The following is a 17079-nucleotide window of genomic DNA, read 5'->3' as shown; positions in this document are numbered from 1 at the left end:
TGAAAAACCGTCCGACGGAACCCTCTAATAACTAAAGTTCCTTGGGTGAATAATGTAAACTCACTACACCGGTATGTTTTAGTCCTTTCATGGCGAATTTACTGACAGATATAAGTAAGAACTTTACACGACTTTATATTAGAAATGGCAACAGCGGAGGATGAATGTCCCATAACAAGAAGATAGAGAAAAAGAAGAAGTTTATCGACTACGGTGTCAGCACAGACTACAAAGGCGGATGCGCCCAAATTTTCAGTACTTCTGCAGATCCCAAATACAGATCAGCAGGTACCAGAAGGTAAGAAAAGTTGGTTTTCCATAATATTGCGAAACAAAACGCCAGCTAATGTTTGCTAATAGGTGCCATTTTGCGGTCCTTATACACACACCAAAATAATACTCCTATGTTGAAGCACAGTACAATCCATCAAGAGGTGCGGCTTCATAGCTTACCAAAGTCGTACTAAAAACATTTTGACAGATTTTTGAGCGCTGCGTGTAATGTTTTATATTCTCAATGGAACATCTAAAGTTTTGGTGTTGTTTATTGCCGTCATCTTGCAGTCAACACGTATCTCTTGTGTGTGACTGCCATCTACTGGTCACACTTATCATTACACCATGTACCAAGTAAAATAGCTTCGAGGTCGGTAAGCACAACCAGAATTATGCCGTACATTAGGCGCACCGGGTTATAAGGCGCACTGTCGATTTTTGAGAAAATGAAAGAATTTTAAGTGCGCCTTATATTCCGAAAAATACAGTAACAAGATAGAATCATGTAACACTACTCTGTATTATGACAAGACCTTCAATTAAAAAGTTAATTTAATTAATGTGTTTAATCAATGCTTAGCAACATTTTAAGCTGTCAAACTGAGTTGCTAACCACTGAAGAATAGGTGACTGTACAATTATTCATTTCAGCAATACCATAAGACAGGGATGTCATAGTGGTTTTCATTGAGGGCCACATAGCTGCCATCAGAGGGCCACTTGTAACAGTGAATAATGTATGAATTTGCCTCTGGATTTCATTGTTAATTATGTCAATTGTTTTAAGTAGACTGTCCATTTTACAGTAAAAATTTAACATTTACAAAATTTTACTGTAAACTATAGTGTTTTTTCTTTATTTTACAACATTTTACGGTAAATGGAAAAACAGTACTACTGTTTTTTGGGGTGGTTTTTACGGAAAAAGCCGGCAGCTTAGTTGCCAGAATGTTTGTGTTAAATTGACATTGGTTTTTACAACATTATATTGTTCATGGAAAAACAGTAGAAGTTATTTTCTTATTCTGGCAACTTGTTTGCCAGTTTTTCTACCGTAAAAACAAATGTACCGTTTTTCCATTGACAGTAATGCACCGCTAAAAACAACAACCGTAGATTTTACAGTCAAAAACTGGCAGCTCAGTCAACAGAATTTTAACACAAAAAACAGTAGTAGTTTTTTCAATTTACAGTAATATGCTGCAAAGAACAACGTCAAATGTATTGTCATTTTTGTTAATTTGATGGGTTGTTTGCTGTAAAGTTACCGTATTTTTGGGACTATAAGTCGCTCCGGAGTATAAGTCGCATCGGCCGAAAATGCACAATAAAGAAGGAAAAAAACATATATAAGTCGCACTGGAGTATAAGTTGCATTTTTTGGGGAAATGTATTTGACAAAACCCAACACCAAGAATAGAAATTTGAAAGGCAATTTAAAATAAATAAAGAATAGTGAACAACAGGCTGAATAAGTGTACGTTATATGAGGCATAAATAACCAACTGAGAACGTGCCTGCTATGTTAACGTAACATATTATGGTAAGAGTCATTCAAATAACTATAACATATAGAACATGCTATACGTTTACCAAACAATCTTTCACTCCTAATCGCTAAATCCCATGAAATCTTATACGTCTAGTCTCTTACGTGAATGAGCTAAATAATATTATTTGATATTTTACGGTAATGTGTTAATAATTTCACACATAAGTCGCTCCTGAGTATAAGTCGCACCCCCGGCCAAACTATGAAAAAAACTGCGACTTATAGTCCGAAAAATACGGTAAGTATTTTTTTATTTAGACAAAAACATGATTGGAAAATATGATAATATACTGCAATATTTGTTTGGATACTATCAAAGTTTAAAAGGTGTCACGGGTGTTGGTGACGAACCCCAAGATGCAGAGATGGCAGGCTTAGTGCAGGAAAACATGATTTAATGTCCAAAAACTGCAGGAAAAACACAAACCAGGAACCAGGAACAGGCAAACAGGAAACGGGGAACAAGAAGACAGGAAGCTGCAAACAGCTGTCGGCATACAGGATACTGCAAACAGTCCACAGCATACAGCTTACAGCTAAAGCGACAATACTCCAGCCCTGACTGGAGGGCGAGGCAGGTCTTAATAGCAGCCGGCTGATTGACACCAGGTGTGGCCAGGTGCCAATCAGCTGCAGCCGAGGGGAAACAGCGCTCAGGGAGACAAGCCGGAAACTGAACAAAAATAAGAGCGCTGACAGGAAATAAAACAAACACAGAGGAAAAACTAAGACATAACCAAAATGTCAGTGACAAGCCTGACAAAAGGCATGCGATTTCAAGCAATACATGTATTTTTTCTGTCAAAATGCAAAAAAATAATTACATTTAGTGAGAAAATATGAAGTACTTAATTGACATATCATTTCCAGATAAAATTATGTGGCGGTCCAGATCTGGCCCCGGGCCTTGACTTTGACACCTATGCCATAAGACATCAAAGTGGTAGAAGTATCACCACATGAGTGTCTGTGAGTCACCTTCAAAGAGTCATTTTCTCTATTTTTGTGTTTTACTGAACTTTAATTCAACACTCAAATGTGACTTTAAACAATTCATGTACACGTTAACACAAAGTTAAATATGATGAGCACATGGCTCTCATCCAGGGAAACCCTTCAGTGCGGAAGTGATCTCACCTTTATTGACTTCCTGCTGGGAGACATCTTGCTCGCACACGTGAGAGCATCACATTCATGAATGAAAGCTCTTCTTCCTGGATTGCAGACAGGAGGTGAGATCATCCGGTTTAAATGGCGCGCCGCCCTTCCCCCACCTTCGTCCGCTTCACACCCGACCATACAGGATGGCGCCACTGTTATGAACCTGGGGACAACATGGAGGAAACAATGCTTTGCACTTACAGTATCTCGCAAAAGTTAGTGGACCTCTTGCGTTTTGTCACAGCTTGCCAAGGGACAATACCATAGAACATAACCTTAGTTATGCTTTAGAGTAGCCAGCGTACAGCTTGTAAAGCAGTTCAAACCGATCCACTGATAATGAGACAAAACACAGCCGTCTTTAGCTAAATATCGCAACAAAAGTGAGTACACCTCACAGTGAACATGTCCAAATTGTGCAGAATCTTTCTGTGGTAGTCCAAATACACGATATTGCCACCTGCCTTGACTCACATATGAACTTGAAGTGCCATCCCATTTCTAACCCACAGGGTTCAATATGATGTCGGTCCACCTTTTGCAGCTATTACAGCTTCAACTCTTCTGGGAAGGCTGTCCACAAGGTTGCGGAGTGTGTTTATAGGAATTTTCCACCGTTCTTCCAAAAGCGCATTGGTGAGGTCACACTCTGATGTTGGTCGAGAAGGCCTCCGTTCTAATTCATCCCAAAGGTGTTCTTCTGGGTTCAGGTCAGGACTCTGTGCAGGCCAGTCAAGTTCATTCACACCAGACTCTGTTTTCCATGTCTTTATAGACCTTGTTTCGTGCACACTGATGTACAGTCATGTTGGAAGAGGAAGGGGCCCGCTCCAAACTGTTCCCACAAGGTTGGGAGCATGGAATTGTACAAAATGTTTTGGTATCCTGGAGCATTCAAAGTTCCTTTCACTGGAACTAAGGGACCAAGCCCAACTCCTGAAAAACGACCCCACAGCATAATTCCTCCTCCACCAAATTTCACATTCGGCACAATACAGTCCGAAATGTACCGTTCTCCTGGCAACCTCCAAACCCAGAATATTTAGGAGCGAGGAAAGTTCACGACTGGATTTGTTGCACAGGTGGCATCCTATGACAGTTCCACGCTGGAAATCACTGAGAGCGGCCCATTCTTTCACAGATGTTTGTAGAAACAGTCTCCATGCCTAAGTGCTTGATTTTATACACCTGTGGCCGGGCCAAGTGATTAGCACATCTGATTCTCATCATTTGGATGGGTGGCCAAATACTTTTGGCAATATAGTGTACAGTATATCTATCTGTGCGGGAGGGAAGCACTGAAATTCTGCAAAATTCCCAGGTAGCGTTGTGATATGAAAGTCAATGTAAAACTATCCCAAATTCTAAAAAGTATTTTACTCTACTTTGTTGTTGGCAGCTATTATGATGTCACCAACATATGCGGTCCTCTCCAAGGTTTCTCATAGTCATTCACATCGACGTCCCACTGGGGTGAGTTTTCCTTGCCCGTATGTGGGTTCTGTACCGAGGATGTCGTTGTGGCTTGTGCAGCCCTTTGAGACACTTGTGATTTAGGGCTATATAAATAAACATTGATTGATTGATTCCTTGGAGTCATTTATCTGAATCTTCTTTGGAAGCTCAGTGCAATTATTCTTCATGTTGTTGATCTCGTCTTTACTGTGTTTATTGTGTCAATGTTTGTTTGTGTTGTATTTTATTTTCAAGGATGTCCTCGGTTGGGAAATGACCAAATTTCAATGGTCAGATTAACGTCACAACCTGACATTGAATAAACGTTGTCAAATAGCACGTTGTTTCAACGTTTACAATATTTGAACAGTGTTGACGAACAATGTCTCATCTGTTAGGGCCGCTTGTTGCCGTCTGTCACTCACACACTGCAAAAACTGAAATCTAGGTAAGATTAAATATGTCAAATAAGGGTGACATTTGCTTATGTTCTGTCTGATAAGATAATTCTTCCCACTAAGCAGATTTTATGTTAGAGTGTTTTACTTGTTTTAAGTGTTTTGGTCCTAAATGATCTCAGTAAGATATTACAGCTTGTTGCTGAGATTGTATGACCTATATTGAGTAAAACATGCTTGAAACTAGAATATCAACGGTTGCAAAGCTGTGTCATCAACACTCACGAGTATAAAACTGCTTTTTTAAAGTAATAATTTCTTATTTCAAGCATAAAAAAAAAAATCATGACTTTGACATTATTTTGTCTCATATTAAAACAGATGACAGCCAAATGGACTTTGCTGTTTTATTTTCAATGAAACAATAGAAAATACATACTCATATAGTAGTACATGTCATGATCCGTGGTCCGGATCATGTTTTTATTATGTTCGGTTAGTTTTGTTCATGTTCCTACCTGCACGCTTTGGCCGGAGTGGTCCGTCTGCATCCCGGGAGAATGAACCCCGCAGTAAGCTGCGAAAACTCCGTCGTGACAGAGCGTGCAGGTAGGAACATGATTTATTCATCAAAATATCAAAGTAGTACAAAAAACGGAAAACTCGAAGCTAATGCTAATATTTAGCATGGACTATGGACAATGAATACTCACTAACTGTGGCATGAAACAAACAAAACTTACGTAGCAGGTTGCATGAAGCAAACAATGACGCCAGCACGACTGACTGGCAAAGGCAAGCTTAAATAATGCCTCTGATTAGTGCTCGTGAAGCAGGTGAGCAGGAGAACACTAATAGGAGCCAGGTGAAAATAATAAGTAACCATGGTAACAAACAAGAGTGCACAAAAACAGGAACTAAGGGAGTCCAAAACTAACAGAACATTACAAAAACATGATCCGGACCATGGATCATGACAGCACAGTTGTTATTAGTGAGAATATACTTATTTTAAGGTATTTTGGGGTTCATTTAGGTTAGCTAATTTTACTTGTTTTGGAAAGTCTTGACAAGCCAAATTTTCTTGTTCTATTGGCAGATCATTTTGCTTAGTTCAAATAAAATACCCCTCTTTTTTGTATTTTTTGTTCTTGTTTTTGAACACTGACTTTTTGCAGTGCAGTTGCATTGTGTGTGTGTGTGTGTGTGTGTGTGTGTGTGTGTGTGTGTGTGTGTGTGTGTGTGTGTGTGTGTGTGTGTGTGTGTGTGTGTGTGTGTGTGTGTGTGTGTGTGTGTGTGTGTGTGTGTGTGTGTGTGTGTGTGTGTGTGTTTGGATTTGATTTGATTTTGATTTCGATTTTTTATTAAGGATCCCCATTAGCTGGTTGCCTCAACAACCCACTAGTCTTCCTGGAGTCCACAATTCAATACAATTACAGGTAAAAGCATATAATTATAACTACACAATACAGAAAAAAAATAAAAGCATCAATAAGAAAACAAGCAAACAATTTACAGTCAGTCTGGAGAGATGGCTCAAAGAAAAACGATGACAGGGGGGAAAGAGAGCAAAGGGCCCAAAGAAGACAGCTGAGACGTTGAAACTGAAATGAACAGACATTGTGTTGAAATGTTCACACTGTCGACATGTACTACTATCACTACATTGATGATCAATCAATCAATCAATCAATCAATCAAAGTTTACTTATATAGCCCTAAATCACGAGTGTCTCAAAGGGCTGCAAAAGCCACAACGACATCCTCGGCTCAGATCCCACATCAGGGCAAGGAAAAAACTCAACCCAATGGGATGATGATGCAGCACATTGCCAAAAAGCAATCTGTATATTTAAGCGCAGCACACAAGCAGAAAGTTAAAGTCTAGCTAACGCCATCATTCCAGTCTGAGGCACTGCAGGCTCCAGTCCAGCATCTCTGCCTGGACTGGAGCCTGCAGTGCCTCAGACTGGAAGTCTCTGCAGAGAGTGGTGAGGACGGTGGAAAAGATCATCAGGACTCCTCTTCCTCCTATCCAGGATATCGCAAAAAGCTGCTGCCTGACCAGGGCTCAGAAAATCTGCAGAGACTCCTCCCACCCCCACCAAGGACTGTTTTCACTGCTGGACTCTAGAAAGAAATTCCGCAGCCTCCGTAGCAGAACCTCCACGTTCTGTAACAGCTTCTTCCCTCAGGCCGTAAGACTCTTGAACGCATCATAATTATCCCCTCAATTAAACCCCCCAAAATGGATTAACTCGCTGGAATATAAAGACAATATAACATACATCCATAAACGTGGATGCATATGAAAAAGTGCAATATATTTAGCTGTACAGTAATCTATTTATTTATATCTGCACCTTATTGCTCTTTTATCCTGCACTACCATGAGCTAATGCAACAAAATTTCGTTCTTATCTGTACTGTGAAGTTCAAATTTGAATGACAATAAAAAGGAAGTCTAAGTCTAAGTCTAAGTATATGTTTGACTTGCATAACAAATGTTTTATTTCAACACATGTGAGGACATGTTAGCATCTACGATTTGTATGGTATTGCTAACAAGTTGTTTTCCCTCCAATAGACCCCTTTTCAAATATGTACAGTATGTTATATTGTTAAATGCTTTGTCACTCAATGTATCAGATTTCATCAGAAAGTTGTTTGTTTAGTTTACGTCTTTATTTATTATCTTTATTACCGGGTTTTAGGCCACACAGGTTGAGTTTTTTTGTTTTACTTATTCAAAAATGTGCACTGTATAAAAGTAACATATAGTGGTATAAAGCAAATTCAATCTAATTTGCATTTTTATAAGAAAGAATAAAGGTCATTGGAAAAACTCACACACACCAGGGAAAGGATACCAGTCAATATGAGAATGAATGAGAGGGTTAATTATCTCTATTGCTTTTTTGCTGGTGTTCCTACAGGAAGAGCGCTGAGTGAGATTTGATGATTGCATGTCTATTAAATTAAGTGACAATCATTGACACAGGAGGATCCATAAATTGCCACCATGACGAGCCCTCCTCCCCCTCTTCTTGTCAGCACCTCTGACCCTTCCCCCCTTTAAAGCTGACTGGGGGACACCATCAAGGCGCTGTATATACGGTGTACATGCATATAACGCTCCCAACTTTCACTGCAGGCTTATGTTAATTCCTTCCTGGAGAACTGAAGGCACACTGCCAAAACAATGCAGCATGCAGCAGACAAGCTTGTACTGTCATGATGTACGCCCACACAGGCTGTAACCACAACAATGACAATATTCTTCAACTTAATCATTGAGCATTATGACCTCTGTCAAGGTTTAGCTAATATTTTGACTACTGACTACAATCTGTCTCTCCATATATATATATATATATATATATATATATATATATATATATATATATATATATATATATATATATATATACATATATATATATCAGATATAATACAAATATATATTTATTAATTTTTAAAAAAAATTATACACGACCACTATAGGTGGATATTAAACTTACTGCAGGTATAAAAAAAATACAAAATAAAAAATTAAAATATATATATATGAGTGAGTGTGTGAATTATATTTATATAGCGCTTTTATCTAGTGACTCAAAGCGCTTTTACATAGTTAAACCCAATATCTAAGTTACATTTAAACCAGTGTGGGAGCAGGTAGGTAAAGTGTCTTGCCCAAGGACACAACGGCAGTAACTAGGATGGCGGAAGCGGGGATCAGACCTGGAACCCTCAAATTGCTGGCACGGCCACTCTTCCAACCGTGCTATACCGCCCCATATATATATATATATATATATATATATATATATATATATATATATATATATATATATATATATATATATATATATATATATATATATAAATATATATATATATATATATATTTTTATTTATTTATTTTTTTTAAATTTTTTTTTTTAAATGATACACGCCGGCCACTATAGGTGGATATTAAACTTAATGCAGGTATAAAAAAAATACAAATAAAAATGTTTTTTTTTTGTATTTTTTTTTTTATTCCTGCATACAAAAATACAAAAAAAAAAAATACAAAAAAAGAAAATATATGTATTTTTTATTTTTTTGGGGTATTTTTTTTTATACCTGCATACAAAAATAATTATATATATATATATATATATATATATATATATATATATATATATATATATATATATATATATATATATATATATATATATATATATATATATATATATATATATATATATATATATATATATAATTATTTTTTTATAAATTTTTTTTAATTTTTGTATGCAGGTATAAAAAAATACAAATAAGAAAAAAGAAAAAAAAAATATATATATATATATATATATATATATATATATATATATATATATATATATATATATATATTTTTTTTTTTTTTTTTTTTTTTTTAATTTTAAAAATTTTTTTTTGTTTGTTTTTGTTTTTTTTGTTGTATTTTTGTATGCAGGTATAAAAAAATACCATTAAAAAATTACAATACATTTTTTTTTTTTTTTTTAATTAATTTTCTTTTTTTTAAATGTTTTCTTTTTGTATGCAGGTATAAAAAAAAATTAAAAATAAAAAAAATAAAAATAATAAAACATTTTTTTTATTTTTATTTTTTTTATACCTGCAAGTAAGTTTAATATCCACCTATAGTGGCCAGCGTGTATAATATTTTTTTATTTTTTTATATTTTTTTTAAATCAATCCAACAAAACAATACACAAAAATACCATAATAATGCAATTCCAATTCCAAAACCAAACCCGACCCAGCAACATTCAGAACAGCAATAAACAGAGCAATTGAGAGGACACACAAACCTGACACAAAACAATCCAAAGGCAGTCAGACAAAAATAAATATTTTTTCATATTTTTCGATCCATATTTACTGAATGAATGAATGAATGGTAATGTAGGGCAGACTTCATTCTGATGAGTGGAGTCCCCACAAAGGCAGCAGGGGAGATCACACTGATCCACTGAGGCCTCGTCGCCTGATAAGGAAGCGTACTGCATTTCCCAGCAACAATAAATAAATCATGAGGAAAGTTTGGAGAAATCACACAAAGGAGTGTGTGGCTCCAGTCGGAATGCTTTGAGTTGCAACACAGAGGAGCGAATGATGCCATGAAAGCACAAGAATAATGACCAGTATTTTTACTCACAGCGCTACTACTTCTGTTTCATGCGCATGAATGCAATGGTTGAAACTGAAAAATGACTAATGATCTATTGCTAACGATGGATTCTGATGCGTCATCTATGTTGCTGCTTCTTGATCTTAGCGCCGCTTTCGATACCGTCGATCATAATATTTTATTAGAGCGTATCAAAACACGTATTGGTATGTCAGACTTAGCCTTGTCTTGGTTTAACTCTTATCTTACTGACAGGATGCAGTGCGTCTCCCATAACAATGTGACCTCGGACTATGTCAAGGTAACGTGCGGAGTTCCCCAGGGTTCGGTTCTTGGCCCTGCACTCTTTAGTATTTACATGCTGCCGCTGGGTGACATCATACGCAAGTACGGTGTTAGCTTTCACTGTTATGCTGATGACACTCAACTCTACATGCCCCTAAAGCTGACCAACACGCCGGACTGTAGTCAGCTGGAGGCGTGTCTTAATGAAATTAAACAATGGATGTCCGCTAACTTTTTGCAACTCAACGCTAAGAAAACGGAAATGCTGATTATCGGTCCTGCTAGACACCAACATCTATTTAATAATACCACCTTAACATTTGACAACCAAACAATTAAACAAGGAGACTCGGTAAAGAATCTGGGTATTATCTTCGACCCAACTCTCTCGTTTGAGTCACACATTAAGAGTGTTACTAAAACGGCCTTCTTTCATCTCCGTAATATCGCTAAAATTCGTTCCATCTTGTCCACTAGCGACGCTGAGATCATTATTCATGCGTTCGTTACGTCTCGTCTCGATTACTGTAACGTATTATTTTCGGGCCTCCCTATGTCTAGCATTAAAAGATTACAGTTGGTACAAAATGCGGCTGCAAGGCTTTTGACAAAAACAAGAAAGTTTGATCATATTACGCCTATACTGGCTCACCTGCACTGGCTTCCTGTGCACTTAAGATGCGACTTTAAGGTTTTACTACTTACGTATAAAATATTACACGGTTTAGCTCCAGCCTATCTCGCCGATTGTATTGTACCATATGTCCCGACAAGAAATCTGCGTTCAAAGAACTCCGGCTTATTAGTGATTCCCAGAGCCAAAAAAAAGTCTGCGGGCTATAGAGCGTTTTCTATTGGGGCGCCAGTACTCTGGAATGCCCTCCCGGTAACAGTTAGAGATGCCACCTCAGTAGAAGCATTTAAGTCCCATCTTAAAACTCATTTGTATAATCTAGCCTTTAAATAGACCCCCCCTTTTTTAGACCAGTTGATCTGCCGTTTCTTTTCTTCTCTCCTCTTCTCCCCTGTCCCTTGCGAGGGGGAGTTGCATAGGTCCGGTGGCCATGGATGAAGTGCTGGCTGTCCAGAGCCGGGACCCCGGGTGGACCACTAGCCTGTGCATCGGTTGGGGACATCTCTGCGCTGCTGACCCGTCTCCGCTCGGGATGGTTTCCTGTTGGCCCCGCTGTGGACTGGACTCCCGCTGATGTGTTGGATCCACTGTGGACTGGACTTTCACAATGTTATGTCAGACCCACTCGACATCCGTTGCTTTCGGTCTCCCCTAGAGGGGGGGGGTTACCCACATATGCGGTCCTCTCCAAGGTTTCTCATAGTCATTCACCGACGTCCCACTGGGGTGAGTTTTTCCTTGCCCGTATGTGGGCTCTGTACCGAGGATGTCGTTGTGGCTTGTACAGCCCTTTGAGACACTTGTGATTTAGGGCTATATAAATAAACATTGATTGATGAAACTAATGTACTAATGTAATGTTACAATAATAAGTGGGACTAAGATAATAAAAATAAATGTAAAAAAACAAACATAATTTTTGAGCTGTAAATACCACTGTGGAGGGGGGTGTGGCCTGCGGGCCTGCGGGCCTGCGGGCCTGCTGCGGAACGGGGTGTGCCAGGACCGGCCTCGAAGACAGCGATGGGTGAGTAGATGGCCCAGGTGGGCCTTGTTATCGAATCACCTGTCGCCTTTATTAGCAGCAGCCGGTATGAGACATGGAGTTGGAGTTGGAGTTGGAGTTGGAGTTGGAGTTGGAGTGGGAGCCAGAGAGAGAGATGGACACGGACTCAGAAAAGACAATTTGCTGGAAAGCAAAAGCCTGGCACTCTTTATGAAAATAAAACAGTGTTGTACCCTGAAATCCGGGCTCTCTTGGCAGTTTGTGGTGGTCCGAGGAACCCACTAGAGGGCAACCTCTACAACCACAAATCACATGTGTCAAAGTCAAGGACCGGGGGCCAGATCTGGCCCGCGACATCATTTTATCTGGCCCGCAAACACCTGGAAATGATAGGTGTCAATAAAGTACTTCAGATTTTCTCACTAAATGTAATGGATTTTTTAAATTTTGACTACTTGAAATTGCATACTCTTTAAACTTTAATAGTATCCAATATTGTAAACAAATATTGCAGTATATTATCATACTTTCCAAACATGTTTTTGTTTAAATAAAAATACTTAACTTTACAGCAAACTAACCATCAAATGAACAAAAATGACAACAAATTTGACGTTGTTCTTTACAGCATATTACTGTAAATTGAAATAAACTAATACCGTTTTTTTGCGTTAAAATTCTGTTGACCGAGCTGCCAGTTTTTGACTGTAAAATTGTTGTTTTTAGCGGTGCATTACTGTAAATGGAAAAACAGTACATTTGTTTTTACGGTAAAAAAAAAATGGCAGCTAAGTTGCCAGAATAAAAAAAAGAAGTTGTACTGTTTTTCCATGAACAATATAATGGTGTAAAAACCAATATCAATTTAATTGGAAGCAACAGAAGAATAGGTGATTATTACATTTTAACAGAAGTGTAGATAGAACATGTTAAAACAGAAAGTAAGCCAATATTAACAGTAAATGAACAAGTAGATTAATACTCCATTTTCTACGGCTTGTCCCTCATAATTTTGACAAAATAAAAAAATGATAAATGACACAATATGTTACTGCATACGTCAACAGCAAAAAATAGGAGGCTTTGTTTGTTTACATACTACTAAAAGACAAGTTTTCTAGTATGTTCTCTATTTTATTTAAGGCCACAATTGTTCTTCGATTGCAATAAGAAACATATGTTTAATGTACCGTAAGATTTCACCATTAATTAGTTGCTTATTAAAGAAACAAAGACTTAATTTAGAGTTATTTGGACACTAGGACTAGGGGAACATATAAGGGTTAGGGTTAGAGTTACTAATAAGCAATAATTTTGAGGTTATTGAGGGAAGACTCTTAGTTAATGGCTTACTGGTTGTATAATAAGGCCATGCAGACCAAGGCATCAATATGTACTTAGTAATGACTAATTAAGAGCCAATATGTTACTAATTTGCATGTTAATAAGCAACTAATTAATGGTGAACATGTGTTCCCCATATATATATATATATACATATATATATATATATATACATATATATATACATATATATATATATATATATATACACTACCGTTCAAAAGTTTTGGGGTCACCCAAACAATGTTGTGGAATAGCCTTCATTTCTAAGAACAAGATTAGACTGTCGAGTTTCAGATGAAAGTTCTCTTTTTCTGGCCATTTTGAGCGTTTAATTGACCCCACAAATGTGATGCTCCAGAAACTCAATCCGCTCAAAGAAAGGTCAGTTTTGTAGCTTCTGTAACGAGCTAAACTGTTTTCAGATGTGTGAACATGATTGCACAAGGGTTTTCTAATCATCAATTAGCCTTCTGAGCCAATGAGCAAACACATTGTACCATTAGAACACTGGAGTGATAGTTGCTGGAAATGGGCCTCTATACACCTATGTAGATATTGCACCAAAAACCAGACATTTGCAGCTAGAATAGTCATTTACCACATTAGTAATGTATAGAGTGTTTTTCTTTAAAGTTAAGACTAGTTTAAAGTTATCTTCATTGAAAAGTACAGTGCTTTTCCTTCAAAAATAAGGACATTTCAATGTGACCCCAAACTTTTGAATGGTAGTGTATATATATATATATATATATATATATATATATATATATATATATATATATATATATATGACCTTGACTTGGTCATCTGATAAGTATCTCGCCTGCTGAAAAATTTTGAACACCAATGGTTTACACCACACTCTACCAGGAGTTATAATACAGTTTTCCGCAAAAGCGACTTATCTTTGACATTTCAGGACGCAACAAGTGCCATCCTGTCTTTGCGGCACAAACAGACAAACCCATTGGGACCAATTAGTGCATCGAATTTTAAACACGTCATCCAATATCAGCGCTCATGTTCGCTTGCTTCGTGTCTGTGTTACTGTGATTGTAACTAAATGAAAGCATCAATAATGAGTAACTTTGATGGAATCAGTGAGTGTGCGCGGCCGTCACCTACTGGCCGCAATAAGAGACGCTGCCCGAATAAGTCTGAGCAGTCCATGAGCAAGATACTGTCGGTCCACACAGTGCAGTGGGAAACAACCATGTTTAATGTGTGTGTTAATAATATACAGGACACGTGTGTAGCCACTACTCTCTCAAACGACAAACTTCATGGTGTGTTTTCTCTGCTGTTGTTGTCTTGTGATGCAGCTGTCAATATAATGATGTCATGATGCAGTGGACACCCTGTCCAAAAAAGGTGTTTTTTTTGGACTAAATTAATTCATTACAGTGATGGATTGAGCATTCCTCTAATCTTGTTTCTCTCATTTTTAAAGGCCAGGCTGGCTCCATATAGAATTAGTCTGTTTTTTGCAAAGAGTTATCTCTTTTTTCTGGAAAATATTGTAAAAATTTTCATTTTTGCAATAAATGTAAATTTTTCAGATTGAGACTATCATTTTTACTTAATGGAAACAATCCAACTGCAACCCACATTAGCAGGATGGCTCCACAAAAAATTTAAATTGACTCAAAACAAGGAAAAGGGACATATCTGTTTTTGCGCCTGAACTCATCATATGCCAAAATGTTCTTAAGCTTGGTTGAAAATGTGAAGAAAAATACTGAAGCGCGATCTAGAACAGGGTTCCCCAACCTTTTTTCCAATTAAATTAATGCATTATTTTCACGGACCGGCTTTCTACGTGTGGCAGATAAAAACAGCAACAAAAAAAAGCCTTTGGCTACAATCTGACACATTAACATTTTATATGTCCATTAATGTGCATTGTACCAAGTACTATAACAAAGGAGTTGTAATATACATCTATTAACAATCTGTGTGTTTATTAATGTACTATAACAAAGGAGTTGTAATATACATCTATTAACAATGTTATTGGTGTGTTTATTAATGTACTATAACAAAGGAGTTGTAATATACATCTATTAACAATGTTATTGGTGTGTTTATTAATGTACTATAACAAAGGAGTTGTAATATACATCTATTAAAAATCTTATTGGTGTGTTTAGTGGGACAGGCCAAAATTTGGTAGTTTATAAATTAACTACATGAGGCAATTCCTGAAGGAATTGCGTGTGAATGCTCCGATGCTGAAGTTGAACTGAAATGCTGGAATTTTTTTAGATTTGTTGTAGTAGAGCACACAAATTCTGAAGAGGCTGAATATTTTGAAGTTGGAACAGTTTGAATCAGATGAAACATGTGGGAGTTGTGGAACTTTGAAGAATGTCCCATTGATTTTAATGGGAATTACCCAAAAAATTGGGAATTTCGGGAAAAGCGGGAATATTTCAGAAACTGGTTAAAAAAAAAACTTGAATGAGTTAAAATGGTTGGTGTTACAATTTTTCAAATCAGTTGAGAAATGTTGAAGTAGTAACATGTTGAATTGAAAAATGGTATTACAGATTTCCTGGAATTTCAGGAAAATCGGGAATTTTTCCAGTTCAAAAAACAACTTTGTTTTTTGTCTTGATTAAGAGGAATGTTTTGACGGTAGAACGGTTTAAATGCGTTGAAAAATGTGGAAGGAGTAGTCGCCAGAAAAAAGGGTGGAAATATGGCTTTGGAAAACCAGGAATTCTGGAAAATCCTGGAATTTTTTTGAACTTGGAAAAAAGGTAGTTTACATTTCCAGGATGGTGTAATATGTTGAAAGTGGAATGGTTTGAATAAGTTGAAAAATGTGGAAATGGTGAAAGTTTGAAAAATGGCAAATTCGTTTTGAATGGGAAAAATATCCCGGAAAAGCTGGAATTCTGGGAAATCTGGGAATTTTTTGAATTTTTCAAGGGAAAGCCCGCGATTCGCAAATAGGCTGAACAGTTGAAGTTGGAACGGTTTGAATCGGATGAAAAATGTGGAAGGAGTAGTCGCCAGAAAAAGGGTGGAAATAGGGCTTTGGAAAACCAGGAATTCTGGAAAATCCTGGAATTTTTTTTAATTTGGAAAAAAGGTTGTTTACAATTCCAGGATGGTGGAATATGTTGAAGGTGGAATGGTTTGAATAAGTTGGAAAAATGTGGAAATGGTGAAATTTTGAAAAATGGCAAATTCGTTTTGAATGGGAAAAATATCCCGGAAAAGCTGGAATTCTGGGAAATCTGGGAATTTTTGTAATTTGTCAAGGGAAAGCCCGCAATTCCCAAATAGGCTGGACAGTTGAAGTTGGAACGGTTTGAATCGGATGAAAAATGTGGAAGGTAGAACGCGCCAAAATCTGGAGAAGAAGAAGTTGAAGAAGTTGAATAAATAGATGAATTTTGGTGTAGAAAATGCTTTGGAGCATTCACACAATTATTGTTTTTGTGTGGCCCGGTAGAAAATGTGTCACGGACCTGTACCAATCCCCGGACCGGTGATTGGGACCCCTGATCTAGACAACCGAACCTACTGCCGCTGACAGTGTGCTCTAGGAGGCGCTGCAGTGTTATGATGCTGCATCTGGAATAATCCAGTTGCAAGAAAATGCACATTGTAAGAAGTGGTTCTCATATAGACAAACAGCATTAAGAAAACGCCAGCAGACACCAAAACAAATCAATGGATTGTGTTTTAATCAGCCTCTTAAATCATCCAGCAGCTATAAAATTATGAAATGAAATGACTAAATTGACACCGCCAGCTATTTTTTTTTAATGTCATGACATT

The sequence above is a fragment of the Entelurus aequoreus genome, linkage group LG26, assembly GCF_033978785.1.
Source record: "Entelurus aequoreus isolate RoL-2023_Sb linkage group LG26, RoL_Eaeq_v1.1, whole genome shotgun sequence".
Classification (NCBI taxonomy): Eukaryota; Metazoa; Chordata; class Actinopteri; order Syngnathiformes; family Syngnathidae; genus Entelurus; species Entelurus aequoreus.
The sequence above is the reverse complement of the archived record's forward strand: the minus strand, read 5'-3'. Positions refer to the sequence as shown.